Source organism: Manis javanica, chromosome 11 (genome assembly GCF_040802235.1).
Source record: "Manis javanica isolate MJ-LG chromosome 11, MJ_LKY, whole genome shotgun sequence".
Classification (NCBI taxonomy): Eukaryota; Metazoa; Chordata; class Mammalia; order Pholidota; family Manidae; genus Manis; species Manis javanica.
In genome coordinates, this window is record NC_133166.1 from 51923832 (window position 1) to 51946006 (window position 22175).

A 22175-nucleotide genomic window follows, 5' to 3' on the forward strand; every position below is an offset into this window, starting at 1 on the left:
AAGATAACTAGGTCAGAGAATCCAAATCTGCACTCTCACTCCCACTCCCAAGTAATTTCCAAGGAGAAGTCTTATTCTGACTTTTTTCGAAACAGTGCATGGTTTGCACAGGATAAATCTACTCTCAACTCCTATTCCTAAGTCTTCATATTCCTTCCTCTGTATTGGCATCAGCAACCCATGGTCTGCTTTGGTAAAGAAAGCCTCCATCTCTTTTTGTAAATTGAGTTTTATTGGAACACAGCTGTGCTCATTCATTTATATATTGTCTAGGCGGCTGTAGCCCTGCAACAGCAGAGCTGAGTAATTTCAACAGAGACTCTGTGGTCCACAAAGTAAAACTTTTACTTGTCCGTCCCTTTACAAAAAAAATTTGCCAATTCCTGTTCTATATTATATCAACTTCATTTCAGACCACTGTTGATTTCTGACTTAAGTCCACCAGCCAAGCTAACACAACCATTTCCATTTGCCCACGTATGCCCATGGAACAGAAGCTCTGGCAATGGCTCCCAAGCAGCTATAATTATGTCTGATCTATAATCATGTTCCTTCTTTCCTAGTCTAACACCCTCAGAATCCATCCCCACACCAATAGGTAGGAGAGAGAAGAATTTGTTTAGGGCAGCCACAGAAACACCCTGGTTCTCAGACAGAGAGAGACAGGAACATAAAGTGTGGAGCCTGTCATTGTCTGTTTATAAGCTCCCTGTTCTATTAGATGAAGCCAGCCTACCCCACAGTGTGGTTGGCAGTATACAGCCTTCTGTTGTGGGGAGAAAACATGAAAGGTGGCAATGGTATAACTGCAGAGTCTGCAGTGAACTAACACGACCACCACTGAGTCTGAGTTGATGATTACTGTGGAGGAACGCAAACACATGTTGTCAGATGTTCCAATTTTTTAAAGAGAGTCTGGAAATATTTTCTGTTTTGTTTTGTTTCCTTTTAATAGGCAATCACTGCCCACTGAGGTTTGGGATGAACAGCTGGTGACCTTGGCCGAGTTCATTTGCTTTTCTCAATCTTGGTGTCCTCAGGTGTCTAGTGAATGAAAGAAGGAAGGAGAAGTACTCTATCTCATCATTTTATGTTGCTTACCTGTGATAATTCATGCGTATGGTAAGAAGTCCTAGAATTATGATACAGAACTATAAAAAATTTGCTAAGCAAAAGTGATGTTGCAGATTATAACTAATGATATGTAGAAATATCTAAGACATATTGTTTAAATGTCTTAGATATTTGGCTTTAAAATAAGGCTACAAAGCAATGCGTATTAAACGAAACTAATAGTGTACATGAATTTACATATATCCAAATAAAAAAAGACTGGAAAGAAAACCAACAAAATATAAACAATGGTAATCTCTGGGTGACAGGATTGTGTGTGATTTTAGGTTTTTGTTTTACTTATATGAACTTCCTACATTGTCTTCAATAAACCTGTGTAACTTGTGTAACATGACAAAATGAGACATATTAAAAATAATTAGAATTGTGAAGTTACTAGGTAGTTAAACCATGAATTTCAGATTCTTTCCCCAAATTTCCAGCAGGTGGCGCACTGTTGATGTCAGCCTCAGGCAGTGTTTCACTCCAGATAGACTAAGATACTGTGCAGTCGATGGTCATGCTAGGTTATGGCCTCGGGTGTCAGTGAAGCAGAGGGCATGTTCCAGGGCGGAGAGCAGACACCTGGAAGAAACCACCAAGACCCACGGGCTGGCAGCACTCAGATCCCTGGCTCCAGGGTTCCATTCTTCCCACACCGTGAGAGACAACGTTGTTAGACATGCGATGGATGCTGTTTCTCCTCTTCCCACCACTCACTTCCTCCCCATAATTTGACCTGGGGCAAAACCCAGAGCAGTCTTTTTGGTGGGCATTTCTAAACTGGACTAGATTTGCAGTTTATCCAAGAACTAATAAGTGAGATTTTTAGCTCAAAGCAGGCAATTTTCTTACCCATGGTGCTCTCTGATCAGGGAAGTTTTAAAGAACGTCAAACCTTGTGCACAAAGATGGTGGAAGCTTCAACCCACCACTGGGAGTGAGGGTTGGGAGGGCGGGGAGTCTGGCAGCCTGGCAAACCAGCCTCCAGTGAATGGGACAGGGTCTCTCCAGGCTGAGACATCTTCAGGGGAATCAAAGGGTCACAGCCAGGGCTATGGGCTGGACTGGGAGGGGAGCAGCCCTCAGAGGAATGAGTTCCACTTCATCTTTCTTACTTTTGTTTTAAATTTTACATTGCCTGCCTCTGAGAAAACCACTCAAAAAGGAATTCAGGGTAAAATAGCCATTAGTCTACCCAAATGATCTTCATTCCACCCAGACCCAGACCCGCATGTGAGATATGGAATGTTCTGGGCTCTCCATGCTTTCTCATGGCTCTTCAGTAAGCCTCCAGTGCTCTTCTCCGAGCTGACATGGAGAAAAGGAAGTAGGAAGGAAGGGAGGGAGAACAAGGACCATCACAGCTCATCTTGGCAGACAGAAGCCAGCAGCCTCCTCCTGCCTGGTCCCAGAAGTTTTCACTTACTGATTCTTATTCCTCTTTACCCCATTTTGATCCAGATATCTTCACAGAGGACTGGCTTGAATGTAGTATTCACTTGGGTTTCTGAGTAAGCAATCAGAGCTCTTGACATAGAGTAGTTTTCAATCCCAGACAATTCGGGCAATTAGAAGGAATCACATAAAGTGACAGGGAATAGAGACTTGGCAATAACTATATGCATATATGTAACTTCACCCACAAAGTTGTCCACCCCTGTTCTCTCCCTCCCTTCTCTCTCTCTCTCCCCTCTTCCTATCTCCTTGCCCCTCCCTCCCACTCTCCCTCTCTTTCTCTCTCTCTCACACAGACACACACACGCATTCCTAAGGGCACTAGCATAGTGAAGATCACATACAACAGCAGCAAGAAGATAACTAACACACACAAGACTGTATGCCAAACAGTTTAACTTCAAGGTTAAGAGCTTTGGAGTCACTCAGCCTGGGTTTGAGTCCCAGTCCTGCCATTTTCTAGTGTGATACTTTAAACAAATTACTTGAACTCTCTGAATCTTAATGTCCTCATCTGTTAAATGATATAATAATACCTACAAGTTACAGTGTTGCAGAGGGGGTTCGATGAGATCCTGCACGTAGAGCACTTAGCCCAGTGAGCAGTACTCAGTTGGCTTTTACTATTCTCTGAAAGTAAAAAGATAAAAAGCCCATTAGAGATTTTCAAACTGGAGTTTGTCAATTGAAGGGAAACTTTATCAGGGGCAGTTATGTTCAGTGACAAGACTTTTGGGCACTGAAATAATTTTTAAAAGGCATTCTTCAAAGTAGATCCCAACACTTTTCTTGTCACAGGCATTTGATGTGGCTCTCAGGGGACATCTGTGGGACTAGTCAGCTGAGAGGGTCAGGGTGACCTTCAGACTAACGAAAAACCAGCATGGCAGGAGCTTCATCTGATCAGAAAGAGCCCTAGTGTTGGAGCCAGTCCTAGAGGTGCCAGCTCCCTTCTGTTGGATTGTTTAGAAATCTAAGGGACCCAGCAGGGAGGCTGGGTGGCAGGGATGCAGAGGGGCACTTGGCAGTCACTACTGACCAACTGCTACAAAGTATTTCATCAGGTTAATAATCTGTATGCACATGCTGGCACACCTGGCTGAGTATCAGTTCTAGGTGAAGGTATGGGTTCGATCCCACCCTCATCTGAGCATCCCTTAGTCCATTGGCCATATTGGAAAGCCTGTTTATCAATATGCTTCATATGGCAAAAGAAATCAGTGGAAAATATGTAACTTGATTCAGGAGAAATATCTCCACACTTCTGGAAGAAGGACACAATGTCAGAATGGCACAGGTAGGTACCTAGCTTTCAGTAGCTGGTGGAAGCTAAAATATTCAGGAGCCCCACCTTCTAGCTGCTGGTGGACCAGAGGGAGATTATTCCCAGTAAGAGTAAAAGCAGATCCCACGAATGCTCAGGGCTCTTTGGAGGCACAAGTAGCATAAGGGAATGCCCTGTGGATTGGGAGCTCGTGGAGTAAGAAACCTGCTGGGCTCTGTGTACCCCGCCTCCAAGATGGAGGGTACCCTGTCAATATTCAGTGTGGCCAGGTGTCAGTGTGGAACTCAGCTCTGGGTGGGAAGGGCTGGTTATGTATCTGCACAGACATGAGGGGTTGGGGAGAAGGAATGGGAGCATGGAGAGAGAAGGCTTTGCAGCCAGCCTCCAGGATCTTGTGTATGGGCTCCAGAGAGAGAGAGGGCTACCAAGAGAAGCTGGGAGAATGGTTTGTCCACTTCTCCGAGAGGCCCCGGGAGAGTAATGAAGTTTCCTTAGGACCTGACAAGAATGGGAGAAGGGGAGAGAAGAGATCACCCCCCTGATGCCAAGCGGCCTGGGACAGATGGCACAGTTTGGCTTCCAAGCCAGTAGAAGAATGGAGCCCCAACACCTGGAAGGAGCTGTTGGCAATAACAGCAGAGGGAGACCCCTTCCCTGGGCTCTGAGGCCAAATGGGAACTGAGAGTCCTTGGTTGCCATATTTTCAAGTCTTTGCCCAGGGTTTCCCCCAAAAAGCTCTCAGGGTTTTGAGGAGAAAATCAGAGGACATGCTGCCGAGGAAAGGCAAGCCAGAGAAATGCAATGACTGCCCATCTGAGGAGCATCTGCAGTTTGCAGACCACTGTCTCAATCCTAAATCTTCCCAGCAGAGATAATTAGTCCTATTTTATAGATAAAAAAGCGAAGACCCAGAGAAATTAAGGGACAGATCCAAGGTCTATCATGGTGGTGCCAGGACACACCAGGTCACCATCCTGGTTTGCTGATTCTCAACTAGGTGCTCTGATTCAGAGTATGATGTGAGTGAGGCACATGGGGCATAGTATGGAAGGAGGCAAGGTCCTTAACAGTGAGATGGCTGGGGCACAAAGTTTAAGGATTTAGCCCCTAGGCCCTTTCTCACCTCACCCACATCCAGGCCTTCCTTTAATTACTCACCCCGTTCCCATGGTGGAGGGCTTTGCCAGAGAAGCCTACCATTGGGATTGCACCGTAAACATGTCTGGCCCCTGCTTACCTGTTGAGCAAGCCAGGGACTTCACCGCTGGCTACATCCTTACTGACATGCTGCCTGGAATCTCACTCTGTTCTTGCAGCTAAGAGAGGGGGAGAGAAGGAGAGTGTAGCCACCAGATATGCTAGGCACCACAAACAAACAACACAAAAGATTCATGTGTTCAGTGGAGCTGAATTTTAATTGATACTTTCTCAAACAGTGGTTCTGAACCAACATCCCTCAGCCCCCAAAGATGATGAAGGGGGTGCGGTTTAATGCCACAATTAGCAGACAACCTCACAACAAATACAGTAAACATTAATCATATTAAATATTGAATGCAGACTTTGCTACGCTTGAAGAGCAATGGGTTTTTTAAATTTTATTTTACAGAAGACAAAGCAATGATTGTGGAGGAATTATTCCAATGTCAGTGCTGAAGGGAAATAATGTAACATTCTGGAATTTATATAAAAATTACAGCTTTGTTGTGTTTCACACTATATATAGTAATTTAATCATTTGCAGCTGATTAATTTCAGTGAGGGAAAATGTAGCATTATGCATCCTTAATGGAGTTCCAAGGTTTGAATTCTAATCGTGAATTGGGCACATTTTAAGTCTAAATTAGCAATTAGCTTGGGCAAGGGACATTTAGGTTGAAATGGAGTCATCTGTTGACGTGCACTGAGTCAACAAGGGAGCAGCAAAGGAGATCACCAGAAAAATGTTTGCCGCAGAACACTTTGCTGGTTAATAATTATAATTCCTAGCATTAGCAGGATGCCATTGCACTTTAGAAAACATTTTCTTGTACATTTATTTCATTTGCTCTGGTCTTCATGTAAGTCTGTGAAGTGGGTATTTGTGCTCCACTTTACAGAAAGGAAACCAAGGCTCAGAAAAATTAATGTCACAGTGCAGAACATATTGTGGCAGTATTCGAACCCAAACGTTCCACTTTCAAAGCCAGTACAGAAGGTCCCCGACTCAGGATGGTTCGATATAGCAATTTTTCAACTTTATGATGGTGCGAAAGCCATATATATACATCCACTAGAAACCTTACTGGGTACGGGGTGGTCTGTTGAGTCTGGCGGGTGAGCTGCGGCAGGAAGGAGGCAGGTGGGGCTGGAGAGCTTACTCCTCCACTTCCTCAGTGCAGGGCTGCTCTGAGCTGGCTGTGTCCCTCACTTGAAGATCATGGCTCCTGTCGAGTGGCTACACTGCCCGCCTGTCTCCAGGTTTCATAATTGTCCCCCTCCCCACCCTTTCAAGCTAAGGGGTGGTCATGGTGCCCATTGTTAGCAATCTGGGGGCTGTATCTTTCCCTTCTCGCAGTTTCTGCTTCCCTTTGACCAGTGAAGGATGCATAGAAGACCTGCTCCCAATACGGTCAGGCAGAGATTGCTTTCAAAGTACTGGACAGAGAAGAGATGGAAGATGGTAAGTCATTAGATGTCTTACTTAGGCACCCAGAGAAAGTTGAGACCAGGATAAAGAGCCACAGCTGCATTAACACTCTTTAAGCAAACAGAGGAGTACATGCCATGTCTCTAGAACCTCTGATCCCTTTGCATATGTAAACTGCTAACTCTTGGTGCTGTCCCCAAATACTAGGGCTTTTTGGAAGCAAGTGACACAAACTCAACTTAAATGGGCTTTAAAAAGGGGACTTCATTATTCCATGGAATCAATCTGCGGAAAAAGTAGAGTGGAGCTGGACTCACGGGAGCCAGGATCCACTGCCACGAGGATGCTCTCTTCCTTTTCTGCTTCTCCCTGCATGTTGTCTTTAGCCTCATATGCAGTCTCATCAGTGATGCCAAAGACAATTGAAAGAAGCAAAATTAAAACCCTACCATTCAGATCAGAACTGGTGATTTGTAATAAAATTCACTGAATCAGTCAGTTTTAGCAGGAAGCAGAATATCTCAGACAATTTAAATAAAGAGATTGTTAATAAGCGGACTCTTCATGGAGGTGTGGAAAGGGTTGAGTGGGCAAATGAGAAATACTGAGGCACACAGGCAGCAAGAGGAGGAAGCTACTACTGTCCTTCAGGACCAAAGGGATGAAACATTGCTGCTGGAGACAAGTGTTGCACTGTGGAGTGTCACAGGTGGGGACTCAAGGGGTGAGGGACGCAGCTGCTGGAAGCTGAACAAGGGAAGGGCTGCGGCATCGTGACCTCTCTGTGCTCCTGCCTTCCGATGTGTTGCCAATAACATGCTCCACAGGCGGCACCCAACCGGAAACCCGATTGCAGGGGAAGTCAGAGCCTCCCGGGGCACAAAATAGGACAGTTAAGGTAGAAAGTGGGATTCCGGAGACAAAGGGAGTATAACCTGCATGTCCATCTTGTGTCTTTGTGAGGGCTGTGGGCATGGGAAAAGTGAACCTACATAAGAATGTTTTAGTTTTACAAGAGAATTTCCTAAGAAGTTCAACTTCAATTAAGTAATTGACTCATCCGTAGATGCTAAAACCATTGAGTGACATTAGTTGGTCATCAGGATATTTACATGGTCTCAAAGTATCCTTCCAATGATTACTTGTTAATCCCAGTGGAAGATCTGCCAGACAGCCACCCAGCCAAGCGATCCAGCATATCATCAACAATAATGGGTCACACTGACGCTACGTGCCTCCTCGTGGGGCGGAATGGAGGGTACACAACTTCCCCTTTGTTGTATTCTTGCCCAAATGCTTGGGCTTTCTAATCTAGAGGAATTGATCAGACAAGTCCAGGTCACGGGATGTTCGACAAGGCAACTTGTGTCAGCTCTTCAAACACGTGGATGCCCTGGACAGCGACCACCACAAAGACAGGGGTAAACGGAAAAGAGGGGACCACACACAGCTTGGGCAAATCCTGCAAACAGCACTGAGCAAAAGAAGCCAGACTCAAAATATAAAATAGAAGAAAATAAAATATATAAACAGGATTCCAACTACATAAACTTAGAAAACAGACAAAACTAACTTAGGTATTAGAAGTCAGGACAGTAGTTTTCCTTGGGGGCTGACGTCAGCAAGGGCAGCCAAGAGAGAATTCCAGGGTGCTAAAGAGGCTCTTTCTTGATCTTAGTGATCGTAACAGGACATACTCCCTCTGTGGAAGTCTATTATAGCTTCTGTGTGTGTGTGTGTGTGTGTGTGTCTACTACCGAAAGAGAGAGAACACTAATGAAGGATATCCTTCACCTAGATTTATCAGTTGTTAATGTTTTGCAAATAATGAATACTCATTATTTATTAAAGTATTATTTTAACTCATATATCCTTCACCTAGATTTATCAATTGTTAATGTTTTACAAATAATGAATACTCATTATTTATTATAGTATTATTTTAACTCTTGTCTAGTTTTGAAATTTTCCAAATTGAAAATTTGGGGAAAACATAGAAATGGTTTCCAATTATTTTTGAAAAGTACCATGACACAGCCATGGCTGCCACAGTATTTATTAGCAATGGTCTCTACAAGTTCGCCTCATTAACATACTTATTTAAAAATATGCAAACTGTTCACACTTAGCTAACATTAAAAAAGGAACAAAAAACACTACTATTTTGATTCATCATGATTCTTAAACACAAGCCAAATTATCTTATCTGGTGTTCAAAGAAATAGCAATCTGTACCCATATTGAGAAAAAAACTATTGTGTGGACCATACCTGTGGTTCTTTGAATTCTCAAGGGTTATTGTAATGGTAAGTGATCTTTACTATGCTCACTGAATTGAGAACCCAGCCCATTTAAACTGTGAGGAGCTGGATAAGGTGACTTATCAACTAGGCTATGGGTGCCAAGATACTGGGTTAAGTATCATTTTGGGTTTGTCTGTGAGGGCATTCCTGGATGAGATTAACATTTGAATCAGTAGACTAAGTAAAGTGCATGGCCTCCCCAAGGAGGGTGGATGTCATCCAATTCACTGAAGGCCTGAATAGAACAAAAAAGTAGAGTTAGAGAATTCTCTCTTTGCCTGACTGTCTCCAAGCTGGACCTCAGTCTTCTGCCTTTGAACTCAGAGCGCAACTACACTATTGGCTCTGCTCCTTCTCCGGCTTGCCCAGCTGCAGATCCTGAGACTCCTCAGCCTCTGTAAGTGCATGAATTAATTCCACATAATAAATCTCAGATATGCTGTTAACTCAGTACTTCCTTGGTGTGTGTCTTGAGTGTGTGCATGTGTGTGTGTGTATATTATTATATTCTGTTTCTCTGGAGAACCCAGATCAAAATACTAAGATCACACAGTTATATGATAGACACTGTTGGCTGCCCACCTACCAGCTCTCCTGAGACACCCCACAGCCCCTTGTGGATAGGGCCTGCCTCCCACTCTGAAGACTTACAATGCCAGTACTCTGCTTTCCAGCTTCCCATTCAGAGCACAGGTGTGCAACCCAAACTTTGCCATGTGGACCTAATGGAGACTTTGCCAAGGGCTACTGGAAAAGGGTTTCTTTCCCAAAAAAGGAGCCCTCCCAGGAGGAAATGGCTCCCTCCTACTTTATGGAGCATTGCATCTGCTTGGTGCCAGAAACCACAGCAATAATCTCATGATCAGGAAGGAGGCATTTATTGCCTTCGTGCTGAAAAAGGCAAAGCAGAAAAAAAGAAAACATCTAAATTCATGACAAGACTACATTGCTGAATTAATCAATCCTGAAATCGCCTGCCTCCAGATTTCTTATGAGACAGGATATTCTTATTGTTTAATTCTCCTTTAAATGGAAAGCTGTTTACTGCACCCAAAAGCATCCTAATCTAATCAGCTAATTTTCACTGTAAGACCTCACAGCAAAGGAGCTCTGTTTATCCCATCAAAGATATACTTACAGGTTCATTTAATACTCTTCATCATTTACAAACAGTCCATTGAAATGCTCAATATCTCTACATATCCATTATCCATCCCTCCATCCCTCTGCTTCTCTGTCTATCTATTTATCTGTCATCTATTTATCTGAGTTCTGTGGTCAAACAAGTTTGGCAAGTTGTGACTGTTGCATTGTACAGCCCCTTCTAGAGAATCACAATGAACATTAATGTGTTACTGCCTTTGGAAAGTTCTATAGTAAAGAAACTTCTTTAATTTTAACTCAACAGTTCCTCAATTTTTTGTTTTTTGATCACAGAACCCTTTACCGAGCACACATTTTAACAGCAGCCCAGTTTGGGAAGTATTCGCATGTCTGGATAACTCTCTCGCTCTCCTAAGATCGCACATAATTTAGAGGGTAGTTGTTCCCTCTGAAGGCAACACTTATTATTCAGAAGCCCAGAAGCAAAACCTCCAGCATGAAGAGGCCCCCCGTAATTTGCTTAGCAGATGTTTACAGATACCCTAATTTCTACGCAAAATATATGTTTCCAGCCTTGGCCTTGATGTATTGCTTGTGATTCACTACTACATTCTATGAACCTTGAGTCTGGTCTGTCATCATGCTTGAGCTAACCATATTTGACACAAACAGTTTCCATTCATGGCAGCCCTATTCCCCGTTTACACCATCCATAGCCCAGGAGGCAATCTCGTGCTTGTGTTTTAACATAAACTTCAAATCACATGCATACTAACACTACTTCATGAGCAAGAAATTACCACATCTGGTTCATTGACATTTACTTCTGGGAACCATTTGAATCAGATTAATCTGTTTATCTAAATAATCTTCCACTCAATTCACAACATCAGAACTCACCAATACATTTTCTATTGATGCTTCCAACCTTCCTTTATGAAGACTGAAATGCAAACTTCATCATTATTTGGAGTTTCGCAGACCAAACCCTTGTCTAGTCTAACATGAAGTGTAAGGGAGTTCAGAAAATAACTTCTATTCCATCAGAGTCTGAGAATGGGAAAAAAAGAGTAGGACAGATGGAGGTGTCTGTGTTAGTCTGTTACTGAAAGGGCTGTTGGAAAATGTGGCTTAAACACCGAGACAGTAGGCCTTCTATTAGTCAGGACAGGTAGCTTATGCTGCAGTAACAAACAACCCCAAAATCTTGGTGGCAGATAAAAACAGCCACCAAGATTCTTTCTTGGTCAATTACATGCCCACTGCAGGCTGGCTGAGGGTCAACTCCATGTCACCTTCACTCAGGCATGCAGTGACTGAAACAGACTCCATATGGAACACTGCCAATCATCATGGTGGAGAGGAAATGGCACATTTTGGTGAGACCCATACTGACCCTCAGAACTTCCATCCAGAAGTGACCACATTGCTTCTGCTCATATGTCATTGGCCACATGCTAGCTCCATTATCACAAGCCCCTTAACACTTCCCCTCAGAGCTAGACAGATGTGTTCCCCTAGAACAGGCATCTGTGGCAAAGCCACATGCTTCATCCCACGGGGGCAAAGCCTTTACTGCCATGGTATCCTTCAGCAAAGGGCAGAGCCATGCACACATCCTCCGCAGACAGGCAGACCTCTAAGAGAGCAGTCAATGGGCTAAACTTCACTCCCTGCTCAGGTGACAGGGCAGACAATGGCCAGGCAAAAACAGTCAAATCATGATAGGATTTTTGCACAACAGGCTATTCCTTAATAGTTGTCTTCTTCACTTTCAAGTTCCCCGTGTCACTCTTGAATCTCTTCTAATTCAACAAGTTCTCTGCCTCCTTCATTGTGTACTTTCCACCATCCTAGCCTGCTTCATCCTCCCGCACAACCATGAACCCACCTGACTGCTGGATGCCTGGTGACATATGCCAACAATCTAATGGCAGCATTACAAGCAGCAAAACTTTGTTCAGATCAGTCTGAGAAAGGTTTGTCTGACTCGCCACCATATGTTGCTGTGGGAAACCCTGGGCAAGTGGGTGAATGAAGAAGTGGCGTCCCATGCCCTGGACAGGAGGGGCTCATTCATTTGGTAACTTTGGTTACCCTCTGGTCCCTCCCCGTGACATGCCCTTTTCTTTTCTCCTTCCTTATCTAAATCCTAATTATTCTTCAAACGTAAAGCTCAGGCCCAGCCTCCTCAGGAACACAGTCACACCTCTGCAGCCAGTGGTGACCCACAGCAGAGCTCTGCCTACATGCCTGCGCTCTGCTTGCAGCTCCAGTTGTCTGACTTCCGCGTGTGATGGTTTGACTCAGCAAGTTACCAGGAAGTTTTGGAGGGTGGGGGCAATGCCTTATTTTTATTTTTATTTTCTTTCAAAATCATATGGCTTTTAATTTTGTGATAGTAACAAATGTAAGTTTACGGTCAATTAACCTCACCAGCAGGGGCAATGCCGTGCGTGCCCTCTGCCTCCCTGCCAGCACTCAGGTTGGAACTAGGCTGAGAGCAGTTCTGCAGCAAACAGTTTCTGCAGTGACTCGATGCGCATGCTGGCCAGAGCGGTGGGTAAGGTCTGCCCCCGTTGCTGTGGCCTAAGGAACAAGCCTTGGCGGCCTTTGCAGCCTGGACACTGGTCTGTGCTGGCCACCCAGGGACCTGCTGCTGTGCAGACACTGGGATCTGATCTTGCTCTCAGGAAACCATGTCAGAGCTGCTCAGGTGCTACACATCTGAAATCAGTAAGGAGATAAAGGACAGCAAACACCAATTTTATTATAACTACTGTGCTTTTCAGTTCTTCCAGTCTTCTGAGTGTTTGGGTTTGTTTTTACTGGACACTTTTAACGAGGAGACATGGATTTTGCTGTTTGTTACGTAGTGGTTGCACTCAGTTCTGGCTTGATGTCAGTGGCGTCCCGAAGGTACATTGACCCTCTTGTCTAAGTTATTTGTTGCACCAATAGGAACAAGTCATTCATTATGAGCCAGCTATTGTTCTAGGCACATTATTGGTATTAACTTGTTAAATTTTTACAAGAACTTTGTGAGGTAGGTGCTATAAATGTCAGTCAGAAAGCAGAGTAGCAGAGATATCAGGTTATTTAGCTAAGGTTACTGAGCCTGGAGGTTGGTAGAAACAGGGTTTGACCCCCTGCACTCTGCCCCAGAGCCCTTAACCTTCACATTAAAGAGTTGGTTGGCTAACAGTGACTCTAATGGGGTATGTGGTGGGGACTTAATAATGGGGGGAATCTAGTAACCACAATACTGCTCATGTGATTGTATATTAATGATACCATTAAAAAAAAGAGTTGGTGGGGCAAAAATGGGAGAACTTGGTCTTCTGAAATCAGTCATGCAGGGCCTGGCCTTTGGAGCCAGATAGACCTGGCTGCAATTTCTTGCTTCACTGTCTACTAGAAGATTTACTTTAGACAAGTTACTTCACCTTCCTAGGCCTTATTTCCTACACCTGTAAAATGGGGTTAAGGGAAGGTAATATATAATGTGTATGGCACATAGTAAATGTTAGGTATGAATTGTTCTCCTGTTCTCTTTTCATCTAAAAGCAGTCTTTATATCATTTAGGCAGCATTCCTTCGGTCCCTCTTCTCATTCAGTTCTCTGGCCTGCAAACACAGGGCAAAGCAAGAAAAGTATCTGACAAAGGAGAGTTTCCAGGCTCACCAAGCAGGAAATAGGCCACCAGCTGCTGGGCCCAACATCTGCACTCAGAAGGCCTGAGGTCCCCTGTCAGGGACCAGATCCCGCTGACTTCCTAGGAGGAAGGACGTGGCTGAGAAGAAGACCGTTCCTTGGCTATTTATCATCACTCCTCTTCAAGTGCTTCCTTCCCTCCCCCATCTAGTTCTTAATCAGATATTTCAGATTTATGAATAGATCCCAAGTCCGATGACAGCTATAAACAGCAAAATGAACCAGTGTTTCCTTCTGGTTGCTTGTTAAAATGACAAAGACCTGGCCTAGTTGCAAAGAGCGGTCAAGCTGGTTAAATTAGGTTTTACAAAAAGGAGGAAGTCTCTTCATTCTGATTTAACCTCCAGCAATATTAAAGACAATTTAATAGCTTCACGTAAATAGTCACATCTGGATCTCAGGTCATTGCCTTCCCTGATGTAACATTGGTTTGCGCTGTCACACCTTCAGCAGCATAGCTGGGTGCTGAGGTGTGGTCTGGAGCCACTGTGCCTGAGTCTGAGCACCACACTTGCTGTGTGACCTCAGGCAAGTCACTTACCCTCGGTGGTAGGCTGAGTCATGGCCATGCAAAGATATCAGGTCCAAGTCCCCGGAATTTGTGAGTGTGATCTCATATGGTAAAATTTTTGCAGATGTGATAAATTAAGGATTTTGAGATGAGGAGATTATCCTGGGTATCTGGGTGGGCCCTGAATGCCATCACAAGTTTCCTTATAAGGGAGAGGGAAAGAGATTATATCCACATGCAGAAGGCAGAAGGTGAATGGTGATGGGAGCTGAGAGAGATTTGAAGGTGCTGCACTGCTGGCTTTGAAGAGAAGAAAGGGCCATGAGTCAAACAATGCAGCTCCAGAGACAATGTAGAAGAGAGGGAGAAAGAACAGATTTTCCCCGAGAGCTTTCAGAGGGAGTGTAGCCCTGCCTAGACCTTGATTTCAGTCCAGTGGAACTGATACTGTACTTCCAGCCTCCAGAACTATGAGAGAATAAAGGTCTGTTACTCTGGGTCACCACGTTCATGGGACTTGGCTATGGCAGCCCTAGGAAATTAGTGGGCCCCCCAGAAGTCATGCCATCCATAAGCACCAGACATAGGATGGGCTAGGAACTAGGAGCTGATGTGGAGCTGTGGGCAGTGACAGAGGGGCTGAAAAGTGAGATGGGGGAAGCTGAGCACAGATGCCAGGACTCGGCAATTTCCCAGAGAACCGGTGCAGATGGCCCCATCTGCTTAGCAGTCCTGAGCGCAGGCCCTGGTGGAACTCTACACACAGATCCTAGCGATAGGGACTCCGTAGTCAAAAATCTCACTGTGCCACTAGGTGACCTGGAGCAAGTTATTTAACTCCCAAAGGCTCTGTTATCTGAGCTGTAAAATATGCTAAATGAGGGAACAGTACAAAGGCTGTAAGGTGCTACCTGGCACAGCACAGGCACTTGAACAGGCTGCTTTCCTTATAGTCCTCTCAAGGAACTGAGAAGCAGGCCGCTTCTCTCATCTTCCCCTCCACTCCTTTCCTTTGGACACCAATGAGATGAGAAAATGACTTGAAACTGATTTCTGTAGCTGTGACCCCTAATGTCACTCTGCAGATGGGGAATGGCCCTTGATGGAGTTTCCATCAGCCCTTCAACATGCATTGAACACATTTCTTGAGCATCCACTGTGTGCCAGGCACTGGTCAAAACAGAGCTCCTGGTGAAACATTCTAAAATAAAACGATGTAGTGGAGGGATCTTCCCGCTCTGCAAGTGTTCTGGGCAAGATCAGAAGTTGCCCTTTCTGGGAAGACACAGCCCTGTTGGCACACAGCTTGGCAAGCAGAAAGCCCCTTTGTGCAAAGAAAAAAACTCGACTTCATTGGCGTGGATGTAGCTCATGCAGGGCACACAGCTTGGCAAGCAGAGTGAGGACTGCACTGAGGCCCCGCATGCCCCTTGTCCAGGTGGCCTGGCTGTGCACAAGTGTCCCTCTGGATGCAGCATCCCCGAAGACAGAAATTTTTCTTAAAGATAAATGTGTTCTGTTCAAGGGCTTCTCTTTTATTCTCTCCTTTCAGACATGTGAAAATGTCCTTTCTCTTATGAAATAGTAGATGGCAGTTGTTTGTTTTATTTCATTTGTGAACTGTTCTTACTTAGCAAAATGAAGTTGATATCTTTGTGTCAGTTTTGTTTTGGACATTTTTCTGGCCCATAAAATTTAAAGCTTTGGGAATTGCTGACTGATGGGACATGATGCACGGTGTGAAGCCCTCTGTTCAAGCAAAAGAAAAGTGACTGCAAAACAACACAGACCTGGGTAGGTAGCATATTAACATCACTGTCCGGGAGCCGCAGCAATCTGTGCAGCGTCTCAGGACTGCTGGCTGGCTAGGGTTATCACCACACCTGTGTAATTATCTAGGAAGGCGTTGTCTTTGTGCCACATGAGGTCCATGCCATGCAGATATTCAAAAAAGAGAGATTTTTGTGTCTGAGAAATGTACAAGCTAGCAATAAATACCATTGCTAGAGTGCAGCTGCATGCATGTATGAAAACATTCACATACAGCTGGAGAATGATTGTCTCATGCATGTTTTGGTGAATGGTTGTGCCATGTGTGAAGTCCACACAGCTGTGTAGAAGGAGCCTTAACTCCAGAGATAAATCTGATCTTTCTCTCTTAGCCAAGATTTTTTCTGTTTCTAGAAACAGGAAACTGCTCTCCATAAAAGGGGAGTGCATTGGCTTACTTGAGAAATGGGTGTTTTGTGTCAGATTTAGCTTGGTCCAGGGGTTCAGTGACAGTATCAGGACCTGAATTTCTCCCCAGGCCCCAGGCCCTCTGCTTTCCCCTGTGATTATTGAGCACAGGTCTCCCCTGTGAGAGCCTCACCACATGGTCAGTAGGCTTCCCAAGTTCTAGCCATAGATCCACCAGAAAAAAAAGAGCTTCTCTTTCTCAACAGTTCAAACAAAGGTTTTGTGCCTGGATCTCATCAGCCTGACTTAGACCATATGCCTATCCCCGCAATTATCACTGTAACCAGGGATATGGCAAACCTGGCACAGGGTTGTGGGGAATATTCTCTAGAATAGTCAGTGTCAAGGGATGTGGCCAGCCAAGCTAACTTTCTCCCCCGAAAGGAGTGGCTTCTAAGATGTCAGGCCCCAAAGAGATGTCACCCCTGCAGCTTATTCTCCCTTTTGCCCCTGCCCACCTCCTCCCTGCTCTGCTCTCCCCCTGCCGCTCCTGCTCTGGGCTCTGAGCTGCTGCCTGGACTTCAGCACCAGGCCTGGCCAGCTGGCCCCTGATGGCACGGGACAACGGAAAGGCATAGGCAGGAGACCTGAGGCAGGGAGGCAAAGGAGGTGGGAGTTTCTCCCCTACTCCCTGCTTCCAGGGCCCCATTCTCACTGGACACCAGTCATACTGGTCCTTCCTCTGGCCCTTCAGCCCTTCCCGCTGCTGGAGTCACTGGGTACTTCAATGTCCCTGACCACTTATCTGTACATTGTCTCTTAAAGCCTTTTCATTTAAGCCAGGGGTCAGCAAACTTTGACGCAGAAGCCAAATGCCCACTGTCCAGTCCCTTTTTGTAAAGACAGTCTGACTAGAACACAGTCACTCCCATCACCCTTTGTTTAGGTGTTGTCTAAGGCCAGTTGTGACAAGACTGTTGTGATCTGCAAAGCCAAAAGCATCTGCTATCTGGACCTTCACAGAAAAAAATTGCTGAACCTGGGCAAACCATCTGTGGTAGACTTTGCTCCCTGCTGAGACCTTGTCTATTATATTTCTTTATAAAATTTAAGAAGAGAATGAAAGAAAATGCTGCTTTTGCTGTAAGATGTGTATGTAAACACCAGGAAGAAACTCATATAGAAGGTCAACCTGCTGGCTCGTGGGGAAAACAGAAAGGAGAAAGAGAGGCATAGCAGTGGGCCCTGCCCCCCCCCACCCCCCAGCCCATGAGTCGAGGGGTCTCTGGGCAGAGAATGGCCCCATCCTGGCTCCCCTGGCCGGCACTCACACAGCCAGCACACCTGAGCGCCCTGACCAGCGGAGCATGCCAGTGAACGGGAAAATCAATATGTAAAGAGCCAAACCAAAATGCTGGATGAAAAAGATGAACATTGCTAGGTTTAGAAAATAAAAATGTTCTAAACAGATAAACAGTAAGCAGAGCACTTTGATTTGTACTGTTTTCCAGTCCATAAAACCTTAATATCCACCAGCGTTTCATTAAGAGCTTCCATGCCACTCGGCATGCCTGCTGCGGCTTGAACAGATTGCTGCAAAAACGTTCTCCGAGCTGCAGACCCAATCTTTTGCAATGTTTTACATGGGTGCTAAATGGGGGAGAAGTCTGATCAATCATCAACAGAGCTCTAGTTTAGAGGAAAAGTAAATGCTGGAGTTAAATGAACAATATCTATCATTCTTCAATGCAGTTCTTCCAGCCAATCAAAAATAATAGTAGGTAAAGTGCATTTATTGGAGTAAAGAAAGAAAAAAAACAGCAATGAACACATGCAACCAGACACTTGGGCTTTCAGAAATAGGGAGGGTTTGTGTTTTGAATAATAACTTCAATGAAATAAATGTTCAAATTATGTCTGAAAATCGTTCATTTGGACTCCTAGCCTTCTGCAATCTCCACATCTAATAATGCTTCAGTTTATGAAATCCCTTACTAATATATCAAAGTCTCCTCATCTTTTGTCATACTCCTTCCCACAGTGGCCCCACTGGAAGCTTTCTGAATGATTAGCCAGAATTGAAGTTATGCTATAGGGCTCTTTTCTTTGATGGTCTTCAATCTAGGACTACAAAAAAAAAATCCCTAAAAAAGAAATCAGCGACCCTGAGGTGGATTCTGGGCTGTGCAGCTGAGAAGCCTTGGACAAATTATTCAATCACTCTCTGACACTCAGTTACTTTATCTGCAAAATAGGATCAATACACTCTCCTGCCACCGCCACCACCCATGTTCTTGTAAATTCATGCATTTCCATATAATGAGTATTTACTAAGCACCATTTATGTGTCAGGAGGGTGTAGGAGGAAGATGCCACCCTTAAGCCCCGGAAGCTCCTGTGCAGAGGTGAGAAGGCCAGCAATGATATGCTGCGGTAAAGCTCTAGGGTAGCCATAGAGACAGTTCTTTGGAAGCACCCAGGAGGCACCTGTAGGTAGAAAGAGCCTCTGGAAGGAAGGGATCTCTAAAGGTTTTCTGAAGAGTAAGTCAGAGGGGAGGGGTATCTCTGGAGGGAGGACATTATCTCTATAAAGAAGAAGAAAGAGATGTGACCCCTGAAAGGCACAGAATGCATTTGTGCACAGCTACATGCTAAGCTTCAAGGTGGGGAGGCAGGAGCCCTGGGAAGGAGGGAGAGCTAAGCAGACCCAGATGTCAAGGGCCTCCTGGCTGTGTTGAGGCTCTTGAACTCTACCTTGAAGACTATGCAGAGCCCACAGAAGGGTTCCTACTGGGGGAGGCAGCCTGGTTTGATGTGCTTTCAGAAGGCCATCCTCAGCCCACAACAACTGCCAGGGGGAGAAAGAGAGTGGAGACTGGAGGCAGGGAGGCCCACAATCACGGGAGAGATGTAGGTTAAGGGAAGCAGGGCTGAGGGAGAATAGGCAGATGCAAGAGGCTTGGAATTGACAGGATGACTTGGTTGATGGGGGAGAAAAGGAGAGGAAGGTGTTAAGAAAGATGCCAAGGTTCTGGATTGGACAAAAAGGGGGACGCTCGTTCTGTTCACTGAGATAACATGCCAGAAGGTGGTGCCTGGCACGAGGCAGGGTACACAGAGGTGCTCAATATGTGTTTTTAGAGCTCCGACCTCTGTTACCACCCCTCTGTTACAACCACTTTGTTACACACACACAAATACACACTGACACAAACACACACACTGGCCCCATCCCTTCTACCTCATCCTGCTCATCACTGCCTGGTAAATCTTAAAACACCAATTTGTCTGTCAGATTTAAATGGCTCATTTAAATGGTTCAGGATTTCCCCAGACACCACTCAGATCCCCTCAGCTCAGCCTCCCTGATCCAGCTCCCCCGACCAAGCCAGCCTTGCTCCTGCCCTGCTCCTCCGCCTGTCCTGACAGTGGCCCTGTGACCTGCTGGCCTCCGGGTTGCGTCTTTATTCAGGCTTCACCCGCCTCCCCAGAGCACCCGCCTTTCTTTCATTCTGCCACAGCAAATTCAAAGCAGACTACCACAGTGCGAGCCAGGAAAAAAGAAAGTCATTCTCTCTCTGTACTCCTGCTACTTCTATTAATTTGAAGCAAGCTTAATTCTTTGACATCCTGGCAACTCACAGGGTCTGTAGCTGAGGAAGTTGCTAGAGATGAGAAATAAGACATCAATTTATCTAGATTGTAGATGAATTGACTAATAAGATATGTCTTAAAAATCCTTCTAGCACATTCCAGACTTTCAGAGTTCTTTTGATTTTGAAATGTGTTTTTGTAGCATGAGTGGATTATGATTGTCAGGAAAAAAAAGAAGTTTTCTTCCAGGCCTTAAGCTATAAAAACTGCTATTCCCATTCTTTCTACAAATGAGCCCACTTTAGTGTGTCCTACTGGGAAATGAAGGCAATTGCTTTATGGCTGGAAATTACCAGAGATTTACTTGAAAGTGCTACCTCACACTCGGTGGGAAATAAGTCTAAATGAAAAGGAAAACAATTAGCCCAAATATGTGAACTTCAACAGTGTTAGTTGGCTGTTTGGTTTTGAAAGCCCATTTTGATTTCTAGAATCAAAAGTTGCAAAAACAAACAACAAACAACAAAACTCCCAGGAGTTCTAGTCCCTGCATGAGAAGCCCCTGGGGCCAACACTAGCAGGATTATTTTCAAGGCCACCCACCTTTTGGGTTTGAGCCCGAAGGGCGCCCCACTGGACAGACTGGGCCCTCAAACTGTAACCCCTCGGGCCAAGAAGCCAACAAAGCCACCTCAAACAATCAGCACACCCACATCCCATTGTCTGCCCACCAGGCTTACCCATTGGAACATGACAGGTCTCCCACCCCAAGCTGGCTTCTCTCCCTTTCCAGCCACAGGAGGTGTTTCTCCAACTATGGTCCAAGAATAACGCACCTGCATTTCAATCACCTAGACTCTCGTAAACACCCAGATAAATGGTCCCACACTCACTGAATATAGATCTCCGAAGATGGGTTCCTTCTTCAACACCATTCACCATGGCCACACCAGCAAGACTTCTTTTTCCTCCCAGTCCACTGGCATTTTCCTTCCATTGTTGTCCTTATCCAGCTTAAGGGCTCTGGTCCATCAGTTTATTCTAAACGCCCTTGCGATTCTACTGTGCCCTACAATTCAGCTCTGTTTCCCTGGTAAACTCGCTCCCCAACCTTCTGGCAAATCTCTTCTATTCTCTTCCCACCACAGTTTCCTAATTATCAATCCCTCAACCTTGCAGCATTTGACCTCGTTCTTAATTCTCTAAGAATTTAGGGGCTGCCAAATGAGAATTCCCTCCTCCCCTAGATGCCAGCACACATGTACCTGTCTGCACTGGCCCCGTCCTTCACCGGGACCCTACTGGATCCACCTCACTCACTTTCTCAGAACCTTACACTTCCAATATGCCTCATCTCTCCTGTGTTTTCAGTCACACCCTCTCAATGGAATCTTTCCTTTTGGCTCTGTTTTCCCATTGTAGAGTGTCACTAGAGGAACCAATTAGTATGAGGATTCTCTTCAATACCCCAGTTGGTGTATCACTGCGTTAATAAAGACAGACTCTATATTCACCTATCACAATTGAATGTTACCCCAGTTGTTGTCTATAAATCCTTATAAATGTTTTAATAGTTTTTAAAACTTTTGATTATATCAATTTTTACATACCTTCAAAAATAGAGAAACTAGTATAATGAACCCCCACTCACCCATCATCCAGCCTCAACAATTATTACCATTTTACCAATATATTTTAAAGTGAATCCCATGTATCAGGTAATCACAATATGTATCTCTAACTGCTAAAAGCGTATCTTAAAAATCATAACCTCCAAGTCATTATTACAGCTAAATAATTGACAGTATTCCTTAATATCTTCTAATAGCCAGTCCATATTTCATTTTCCCAATTGTCTCAGGATATCTTTTTATAGTTTTAGTTGTTCAAACCAAGATTCAAGCAATATTCTTATACTGTATCTTATTGTTATGCCTCTTAATTTGTTTTTATTCTATAACAGGCTCCTCACCTTTATTTACTAAAATGTCATCGATTTCTTGGGTCATTTATTACTTAACTATCCCAAATTCTTGATTATGCTGATCATGTCCTTTCAGTATGGATAACTTGTGTCTACTCACATTTCTGGTAAACTGGTAAATTACAACAGAAACTTGATTTGATTTGGGTTCAGTCTTTTTTTTGAAGTAAGAGTACTTTATTGGTAGTACTTTTAAAATATGCTGAAGTGGTAGAGACCATTTTTTAAAAACCCTCCCTCATCTCACATCCTCTTCCAACTACCAACCTTTCTACCTCCTCCCCACCCACAGCCAGACTTC

The 22175-nt window shown here is 44.6% G+C and overlaps 1 long non-coding RNA gene across 2 annotated transcripts in view; it reads right to left on the reverse strand.

The window, feature by feature from the left end:
* LOC140844420 (uncharacterized) overlaps positions 1-22175 on the reverse strand; it is an 84397-nt gene that overhangs the window by 40574 nt on the left and 21648 nt on the right. The window contains exon 3 of one of the 2 annotated variants that reach the window (XR_012122670.1): positions 5094-5172. The exons of the other annotated variant lie outside the window; for it this stretch is intronic. This is a non-coding gene — a long non-coding RNA (uncharacterized lncRNA). The remainder of the gene's footprint in view (positions 1-5093; positions 5173-22175) is intronic. 2 annotated transcript variants of the gene reach the window in all.